Source organism: Mus caroli, unplaced genomic scaffold (assembly GCF_978045245.1).
Source record: "Mus caroli unplaced genomic scaffold, Mus_caroli_1 scaffold_14, whole genome shotgun sequence".
Lineage (NCBI taxonomy): Eukaryota > Metazoa > Chordata > Mammalia > Rodentia > Muridae > Mus > Mus caroli.
Window position 1 is genome coordinate 21,470,427 of NW_028227269.1, and position 10,661 is coordinate 21,481,087.

At 44.3% G+C, this 10,661-nt stretch overlaps 1 pseudogene; it reads right to left on the reverse strand.

The window, feature by feature from the left end:
- Nucleotides 1–614: 614 nt before the first annotated feature.
- LOC147001196 (rab11 family-interacting protein 2 pseudogene) lies at nucleotides 615–5,783 on the reverse strand (annotated as a pseudogene).
- Nucleotides 5,784–10,661: the final 4,878 nt, after the last annotated feature.

Below are 10,661 nucleotides of genomic sequence, written 5' to 3' on the forward strand. Positions count from 1 at the left end.
AGAAGCCACAACCATCACCACAGCCTGGCTGAAAAAGCTTGTCTTTTATCTGCATGCTCAGGTGCATTCTTTAGTTTTCTTAGTTTATTTAGTTTTCTTTAGGTTCTTTCGTTTTCAGGTTAGACTTAACTTTCTGTCTTTAGGGTCCAGTCCCCTGAGGTACCGGGAGTAAAGCCCTGCCAATGCAAGACATTTTTCAGTTGATTCATGATAAAACTAAACCATCTCTGTTCATCTGCTCCCCACCTCCTCAGAGTTATTGCTGATCTCCCTGACACCCACACAGTCATGTGTGGATCTATGGAGGATAACCTCCCTCCATTATTAACTGAACATGGCTCTTCATGGTCCCCAAATGCCAATAAAAGCAACATCTAACTCACTGAACTATTTTGCTTAGTATTGCTGCGTTAAACGCTATGATCAGAAACAACTTGGGGAGGAATGATTTCATTTCATTTGGCAGCTCAGTCTATTATGAAGGAAAAGAAGGGAGAAACTCAAGCAGGGCAGGGACCAATAGGCAGGAAGTAAAGCAGAGACCATGGAGGAGGGCTGCTTATGGTTTTGCTCCTCACAAAGTGCTCTGCTTGCTTTTTTTTTTTTTTTTTTTAAGTTTAAACACTTTAATCAACTATAACAAATCAATTATCATATATAAAAATTCTGACTCATGCATCAGAGTACATAAATTATACAACTGTCACATTATACAATGTTTATATACTTTTGTACCTGCAAAAATGTATATGAGTTACTAAGCATTTACTTAAGAACATAGGGGTCGCACGCTTCAATGGTAAATAATGCTTACATCATTCGAACACTTGCTAAGAACATACATTCCTAGATCTGCAGCATTTTTTTTTGTACCTCACAATACAAACAATCTAGAAGCTTCAGAAATTAAAAGGCCCAAATACCATTAGGTAATAGACTTCAATTCTATTGTAAGTGGTTGATATTCTTTGACAGCAAAAAGTCAATGAAATAAAACGTCAACTTTAGTTTAATGCTTGAAGAGCTTCTACACATCTTATTAAATACATCAGGAAACCCTTCATATGCAGATTAATTAGTAAAGGTGCTACCTATTGCATATTAAATACCTCCAAGGACAGCATCTGGATTATTAAAGTTATAAATCTGTGAAAATGGGGGCTTTCAGTATGTGCTGACAGACCCTCTCCAGTAGCACCATGAGCTTGCAGTGCAGTCCTTCCCTCTGAGAAGAGATCACATGACTGGGCATGCTCACACTTCACCCACGCGCACCAGTGACACCTACTGCACCTAGAGACAGATGATGGCACAGACAGCAAGAAGTCTCAGCCTGCTTCTCCAATCCAGGGTAAGCTGCTTTTTTGGGGGGAGGGGAAACAAAAGCTTAGTGTAAAAGTTATTACAGCTACTTAGAGATAGCAGGTCTTTCTTTTTTATTTCTCATTTTTAAAGATTCTCCTTGTTAAGAATAAGCACTCACATCGGGGTGGGAAGCAGGATGCAGGAGGAGTGGTGAGATGGGAAAGGGGGACATGAAGAAGCAGGTCTGTCACTAATGAGCTTATTTACTTAGGTTTCCACTCGTGAAACCATTTTAAATACAAGGCAACATTTTCACAGCTGGAAAATTACAACTAGAACTTGATTTACTGCCAAAAGCAATACATGTAGTTATGTATAATCTATGAATAATACTACATTCATGGGAGGAGGGCAAAACTGGGGTCAATGCAGAACAGAGCAGCAAAAGGCAATGCTTCCAACACTTACCATGAGTGGGTTACATGGTATCTTATATACAACTCTAAGCAATGACCTTGGTGTTTAAGGAATGACACTTGAAGTTCCAGAGGCAGGGAGGTGTAGCAATACTGTCAAGCTGAGCTTAGAACTGACAAGAGACTGCTTGTAAAATACTGTTGTTGTTGTTAAGAAATAGTTTAATTATGTAACAGAAGTGTGTGAAATTAAATCAGTCTTGATTCTGTGATTTTAAGTCTTGTTGGTAGAAGTGTTTTTGAGTATGTATTTTTAGGCTAAAATCAGAAATAAAATGTTCTTAAAAATCTATTGCACATGCACTGTTTACTGAAATATACATTTTTATGTCCACCTCTAAGATAATACAAAAATGAATCGCTGGAATACTCCAGGTTCCACTTGGAAGATAAAGCAAGTGTCTCTCTGGCCTTCTTTCTACAGTGCCCAGCTCACACATGTACTTAGACACTGCCACATGCTATGTTCTCTGGAACTTGTTTTACTTGTAAGTTTGTTATGTTGATTAATGATAACATTAAGTTCATGAGTGAAACTCTTACCACTAGAACACAACATTTTCCAGAGTGTAAATGCAGACTTTTCATTTGTTTCAAATTTTTGTTTTTATTTAGCAACAAGAATTATGCCTCAGATAAATCTCACTGCCTACCAGACCTGAACAAAGCTTCACTTCAGATTCTAAGAAACAAATACTCATTCAGTCTGGCCAGTCAGTGAGGGCTGTTGAATCCACGTGCATACATTCTAATGGAGGCAAAACTGTGCCTTATGACTTACATCTCATAAAAAGGAACAAAGGCATTTGAACCATGCTTTTTAGATGAGATTTATGGGAAGCTTATTCTAAGGACAAAAGTAACAGACAGCTCAAGTCTCTACTGGACTGAGACTCTAGAAAGGACACACTTGCCTAACACATGTTATTGTACCTGCAGACAGCTGTCATAATACTGAATACATGGATTTGGGTGCTTTATAAAGTTGTGGAGTCTCAGCAATGCCATGATCAAAATATGCTAAGAATTTGATGTCATCTAATAAATGTTAATTTTTAATGGCACCATTTAAAAACTAATATTTACCAAGATCTCATATGGAAAATCAAGTCTACCTTAGATTTTGAAGTTTATTACAGAATCACTTCAATTATTAATTAAATGGAAGAAAAACTGATTGTAAAAATCCATTTTTCCTCCTCTATTTTAATTTTAGAAAAGTACTGAAGTTTATATTTGGGGAAAAATTCACTTCAAAACCCATGTTTTCTAGAAAACCACAGAAACTCAGAAAATATAGATAACAAGGGATTTTATGACTAAAAAATATGGAAATCAGCAAAACTATAATCTCTGCTTTCATTTGACTTTCAGTGAAGTCTTACTAGAGATAAAAATCAGGAAAATGCAACTGACTACAGGGCTACAGAATGTACCCGGCCCCAGCCTGTATACAGCCAGTCTTCCTATCCTCAATTCAGAAAGACTGTCTACTTCAGAGTGTTTAGATCTTAAAGGTTGAAATACCAGCAGAAGACCTGCAATATTTTTATCTCATCGCTGTTCTCTTTAAATTTTAGAATAATTTTATACAAATACAGAAAGCTAATACACAGAAAACTACCATTCTAGGAGACAGGTTTAAACAAAGACCCCATAGTGTGTGACATCAATCCTCAAGGGTAGATGTGGGCTGCCTCATGCTGTACGTTGGTAGAGACCTGCTCTCAACACCCACGGTTGCGATGAGTCTTTGGTTCAGGGCTCAAAGGCAACCATCTGTTCTATTAATGATGAAATTGAAACCAAGCCCAACCTTCATTCCTGGAACTTGCTGTTGCCTTGGGTTATCAGGCAACAGACAATCACCCCACCCCACCCCAGCTCATTTTCAGATGTAACTTTGCACAGTTGTCTTTGCTCAGGATACACAGTAGAATAAACCACACTACCCTATCTCCTGCTTATACTTCCCATAAACTCAAACACCAGGAGAACACTGGCTGAAGAAATCCTTTCTTCTACAAAAAGAATAAAGAGCTCTAAATTTTGTCATTCCTTGAAAAGAAACTTGAGATCATCAATTTTTGGGACAGTGATTGGGAATAAAGTTAGAAGCTGGAGTTGAATGTAGTGAATCCCTTCACAATCAGAGTTCAGAGAATCAGGAGTGGGGTGAAGTAGCTTCTCCACAGAGGTGGGGTGGCCCGGGTGACAAGTGATCCTGGGTATATACTGTAAAAGTACATTTTAAACTATGAGATTGATATCCTAACTTTAGAGGCAACTGCTTGTTTTTAAATGTCTTTAAAACACACGTGTATATGAGGTATATGCATGTACTTTTTATGTACAGAAACACGTGAACACACATAGTCATGTATGAGGAACTGGTTTTTCAGTAGTGTTTATAATGAGCAGTGTTCTGACACTTGAATGTGTCTGTTTATAATGAGCAGTGTTCCTGATACTGAGTGTGTCTACAGACTGACTACTGAGAATCCAACCATAGTTTCGATTCTGCTTTATGGAATCTATTCCTGAGGAATAACTCATGGGCTGCTGAAGATAGTTCCAGGCCTATGGCAGACAGGGGTCCAGCACCCAAGTGATGCCAGAGAACTGCTCAGTCATCAAGGCATGGCTCATTTTCAGTTTAAGAGTTTAGAGTATTTTACCCACTCCAAAGGTTACTCTTGATAATACCTGTGAGTATGAACAGGGCTGACAACTGTCCCCAATGACTGAGGGGAGGAGGTGAAGCTTGACTGTGCGGTCTTTTCCAGTAACACATCCTTCTTTCCTTTCTGCTCCCCCCGCTCCCTTCCCAGTTATAAACAGTCCTCTTGACTCCCACTAGCTATTGGTGAACTTGCCAGCTCTCCTGGATGGCTCGTAGGGCACTCGCAGGATGCTGGGTGTCTCTTCCATCACCCTGACGAGGAGGTTGTCAATGTAGTCCTCTAGCTCCCGGATGTGGGTGTCCTTCCTCCGAAGGAGTTCTTTGTGCTTCACCAGCTCCTGCAGCACCTCTTCGTAGGTCAGACTCCGGTACCCAGCCGTGGCATCGAAAGGATTGTTGTCCGGGATTTTCCTGAGGTCTTCACTGCTTGTTGGATTCATATGAAAACACTTTCTGGAACAACTCCAAAGGAATCTATCTGGCGACTGAGAAGATGTGTTGGACCCACAGTGCTGGACTTCAGCTTCTCAGAAGATAAGTGGGACCCAGTTAAATCAGACATCGAATGGGCAGAAGAGAACCGTCTGTTTTCCTTCTTTGTTTGTCCTCAAAGATGTCATTGAGATTGATTGCCACCTGCCCTAAAAATTTATCCAGTCCCACCAGGGACCTGTGCATCACTATAAGAAAAAGAATGTATTTCTCCGGACTACCCTGCATGAGCAACTCCGGCAGCTCAAAGGAGGCCTCCTCCTTCCAGACCGGCTCCAGGGTTTTCTCCGCTACGGATGTAGAATACTTCTCTTTGCCCAACTGAATTATGGTGTATGTGTCATTGGTACCACTTTTGCCTTTTGGCTTCAGATCTTTAGCTTGGAGCACTGTGACCTGCACGTGGGTTGGAAACCACTTTTGGGCTTGCTCAGACAGCATCATTCTGGTTTTTTTGTTTTGTTTTGTTTTGTTTATCGGTTTTGGTTTTTTTGTTGTTGTTTTTTTGTTTTCTCTGCGCAGAGTTCAGAAGCGCAGGCAGCGCCCCTCCCGCGGGGAGAGCCCCGTACCCTGATCACTGCATCCTTAAGGGCACTTCAGTGAGCTGGGCAGTCAGGGCTGCCGCGAGGTCCCTAAAGGCTGCTGTCAGGAGGACCGGTAGGGAGGCCGCCGCCGCTGCTGGGGTCCCTTTCTTCCGTAGAAGCACAGGGGCCCACATCACCTCCGCGCCTTCCGGGCCTCCGCGCGCAGCCCCGCGCCCCGCGTCGCCGCTATCCTGGAACCTGCGCCCCTAGGGCCAGGCCTCCGCCCCGCGCGGCCCGGCTCCTCCTCCGCTTTTTTTTTTAAACTTACTTATTTTTAGCGCACGTATGTATTTATTTATTTACTTATTGCTTGTCTACATAAGATGTACATGCTATGTCCAAAGCGGCCACCAGAGGGCTCCAGATCCCCTGAAACTGGAACAACAAATGGTTGTGAGCCACCATGTGGATTCTGGAAGTTGAAACCAGGTCCTCTAGAGCAGCAGCCAGTGTTAACCACTGAGCCATCTCTCCATCTCCTCAGATATCATTATTTATAGAAGCCAGGCCCACTAATCACAGTGGCTCGGCCTTCCCACACATCATAATCAATACAATGTCTCATAGACTTGCCTATAGGATATCTGATAGAGGCATTTTCTCAATTCAAGTTCTCGATTCTTAGATGACTCTAACTCATGTTAAGCTGACAAAACCATTAACCAGCACACCCCCTATCAAAGAGCTAAGAGAATCCATCTTGTTTTACAGGTGAGCAAGCTGGAACCCTTACAGGGTGTTGCAACTCACCCAGCCACTCACCACAGACTAAATATTGATGGATGTCAGAATCCCAGAATGTGTGTCTGTGGTACAGCTGACGTCTTCTATCTGTCCAGTTGTCTGTCCAGTCTATCTGGCCACCCTTTCTAAGGTCCAAATCACAAGTTTCTTCCAGGCTACAAGGACTCTCTCTGATCACTGATTTGCATATCCAGACTGAATCTGTCTCTGTCAAACAAGGAAAAACCTTTGACTGTTCCCTGTGCCTGAGGATGTAATAAACTCTGCAAGCCGAGTCAGATCCACCTAGTGGGAAACTAAATAGCTCTCCCTGGCTCCTGTTTGGACCTAGGGCTCGGGCACAGGAATGCAAAGACAGATCCATCCCAATTCCCCTTCTCAGGTGCCCTACCTGGCTGTTTCCTTCCTTCTAACTCAGGAGCACTGCTCCCCAGTCCCTTACTTCTCTAATCCTCCTTCCCGAGTGAACAGTCAACATAGATTTTCACACTAAGACACATGGCTCCCAGCCCTGATGTGAGGTAAGATCAGTTAAGTAGAATGCTGAAGAATATTCATGAGGCCTGGCAAGATGTCTTTAGTGGGCAAAGGAGCTTATTACCAAGCTTAATTGATCCTGTGGACAAATGTGGTGGAAGGAGAGAATGGACTCTAGCAAGTTGTCCTCTGACTATGAACACCACCCATGTATACAAATACAGAAACAAAATGTTTAACAAAAAAAAAAAAAAAAAGACAACCGTGGGCAGGTTCCAGGTCCCAAGGTTCTGGTCTGTCAGGTGTGTGAGTGCTGCTATCTACCTTCCACTCATCCCTGGGTGGGCATCTAAGCCTCTGACCCACTCTTTGGGAGTTGGCAAGGGGCAGCTCTACCTGGGAGTCCTGGAGCTACTTTGCTAAAGCCACCGGGTTTATGGGAGAGGGATGAAGGAAGAGGTTCCCAACACTAACAAGAGTGAATGCAGCCTTGATGAGCAGAGACTGTCTATGGTTTTAGAGCTTTATTATAGAAAGGCAGGGGGAAAGAGAGAAGAGAGAGAGAGAGAGAGAGAGAGAGAGAGAGAGAGAGAGAGAGAGAGAGAGAGAGAGAGAGAGAGAGAGAGAGAGAATATGAAGAGAGGTGGCCAGGGCCAAGAGAACAGCATAACCCAAATGGCCGAGTTATACAGGGATCAGGCTTGGAGAAGGGAATCTAAAGTCTAGCTCCCCAGAAGGAGAAGTTTAGGGTAGAGGATGGGGTGAGAAGTGCTAGGAGGAGCCATAGGTACTAAGGAATGCTGGGAGAGCTGGAAGGAGCCATAGGTATTGAGGAATGCTGGGAGAGCTGGGAGGAGCCATAGGTACTGAGGAATGCTGGGAGAGCTGGGAGGAGCCATAGGTACTGAGGAATGCTGGGAGAGCTGGGAGGAGCCATAGGTACTGAGGGATGCTGGGAGAGCTGGGAGGAGCCATAGGTACTGAGGGATGCTGGGAGACCTGGGAGGAGCCATAGGTACTGAGGGATGCTGGGAGACCTGGGAGGAGCCACAGGCACTGAACAACACTCCTCCCTGGTCTCCTAGAGACCCTAAGTCTATTCTTGGATGGTGTGCTCATGTCTTCCCCCTGAGCATGGGGGCCTGGACTCTAGAAGGTAGATTCTGCTGTCAAGGGAGGCAGTAGGGCTAGTGACAAGCTTTCTTCTGCCCTATAAAGCAGAATTTTCTGTACCTGTATCTAACTGCCACTGACTCTTCCTTTAAGCAAAAACCCTCTGGCTTTTAGAAACTGAAATCCCAGAACTACAGTTCCAGCCACCTTGTACAGTGCCTAGGTTTGGCACTGGTCCTGAACTGGGATTTTATTGTGAAAAGGAGGCAAGAATCCTCCCTGGGGTGGCAGACATCAGCAGAAAGATCTAACTATCCCCCTCTACCATCAGAGAATGTTCAGAAGCCAGAGCTGGGCAGCAGGGTCCTGAGAGGACAAACACCACTGTACATTGTTGACACGGGGTTCTTGCTGAATAGTGACTGACCTAGTCTGGGCCCCTCTGGAGATTTGGGCGTCACCCATATCTCACAAATAAACTCCCTTACTACTTCCATTAGCCAAATTAGGATGCTGCTTCCTTGGAACAAAGAGCCCGTTGGCTGTGAAGTCAGTGGAAGGAGCAAAAACAAAAAATGAAACAAAACAAAGCAAAACAAACAAACAAAAAAAGCAAAGCAAAACACTTGTCCTACATGGGACCAGCCAGTCTGAAGAGCATGTTCAGATCTAGGGAGGGTTCTGGGTGTTCTTCAAGCCATCTCCTGGCCTGTAGTCTTGTCAGTCTTCAGTAGCCAGAGAGGCAGCAATGTGCCTGAGATTGGGTCTCCTGGAATGCAGCTCCTTGGGCCTAGCCCTAGGCCACAGCATCACAGTACTGGAGTGTGGCACCTTGATTCCTACACCTCTCCTGTGGCAATTCCTTTGGGAGCTGAAGCTTGAGAGCCTTGGTCTTAGCCTTCAATGCAAGCCTGGAGCAGCCCTTGAGAAGGCAGGGCTCTCCTAATGAAAAGAGACTGAAGTCTCCCAACATAAAAACCTTTATTTTTCAATGAGAAAACTGAAGCTGGATAGCCAAGTGGTTTATTCAAGAGCCATTGATTTGTGAGAATGGGAGTGTAGACCATAGGATACTAGAAGACAGGAGCATTGTTCTGAGAAGAGGGAGCCCACAGCAATCATTCTAGATTGTACCGCACTAGAAAAGCACAGAGTTCATTGTGTAGATAGGGCAGGTTGGAGATGCAAACTCTGTGGGAGTTATCAGATTGGAAAGCAGGAAGAAATTGTGACTGTCGTGGCAAGACCAAGGTTGTTCTAAAGACATACTTGTGCCCTCCCTTCAGCTTTCTGAGAACCGTGACAATGGACCCCAAGGAACTGGAATTTTCACCAGGAATTTCAAGCTGACATAGGGAAAGTGCTGGGACCCTGACACTAGCTAGAACAGGACTCTGTCTCTACTGCTGACAGCCTGCAGGACAGATATGGGGAAGGGTTGTGTGCTGAGAAGAGACAAGGATGGGTCGACCACGGGCTGAATCTTGACCACGACTGCCAAACCTAAACACATCTGTAGTCAGGAGCAGAGAGAGATGGATCCTGGTGCTCAGTTGCTTTCTCCATTTTATTCAGCCCAGAATCCCAACCTACAGAAGGGTGCTACCAACACTTAGGGTGAGTCTTTCCTTTTATATGGTGCTACCTAGAAATTCCCCTGCAGATGTGTCCACAGCTTTATCGTCTACGGAATTCTAGATTCCATCAAGTTGACAATCATTATCCACTGTCACAGAGCCATCGGTGAGTAGGTGGTGACCCTCGATAGTGGAAACACTGGATGTGGAGTCAAGGGACCTTGTTCTTGCAATGGCCTTGCTGTTAGTCACCCTTGTGGAAAACAGCCAGACTCTGCTGTCCTTCTTGCTTAGCCCTGGGTTCCAGCACCATATAAAATGGGTTTGGAGGTACATGCCTGTGATGCTAGTACTTGCAAGCAGTTTGTTATTGTTTGTTTTTCGAGACAAGGTTTCTCTGTGTAGCTTTGGCTATCCTGGAACTCACTCTGTATACCAGACTGGCCTCCAAATCAGAGATTCAGCTGCCTCTGCCTCCTGAGTGTTGGGATTAAAGTCCTGCACCATCATGCCCGGCTCAAGAATATCTTTATATCAGGCCAGCCTGGGATGCATAAGACTCTGTCTCAAAAGAAAACAAACAAACACAAAGCCCCAGCGTCTCCCATAACAGTAGTTAGTTTAAGATGACTGTACCATTCATCAGTGTCTTCTTCACTTCCTGCGGCTATTTTAAAAAAAAGAAAAATAATGTCAACAGTTAGGATGACTCACATGGTAATGTATCATCTTAGCATTCTAGACGCTAAGGGCCAAGATCAATGTGCTGAAGGGGTTGATTCCATGTGAGGCCATGTACTGGCTGGTTTTGTGTTGTCAACTTGGCTAGGGTTATCACAGAGAAAGTAGCTTCAGTTGGGAAAGTGCCTCCATGAATCCTGCTGTGGGGCATTTTCTCAGTTGGTGATCAAGTGGGGAGGGCCTATTGTAGGTGATGCCATCCCTGATCTGGTGTTCTTGGGTTCTATAAGAAAGGAAGCTGAGCAAGCCATGGAAGCAAGCCAGTAAGTGCCACCCCTCCATGGCCTCTGCATCAGCTCCTGCTTCCTGACCTGCTTGAGTTCCAGTCCTGACTTCCTTGGTGATGAACAGCAATGTGGAAGTGTAAGCTGAATAAACCCTTTCCTCCCCAGATTGCTTCTTGGTCATGATGTTTTGTGTTAGGAATAGAAACCCTAAGACAAGCCTGGAGGCCTAACTTTGCCCACAC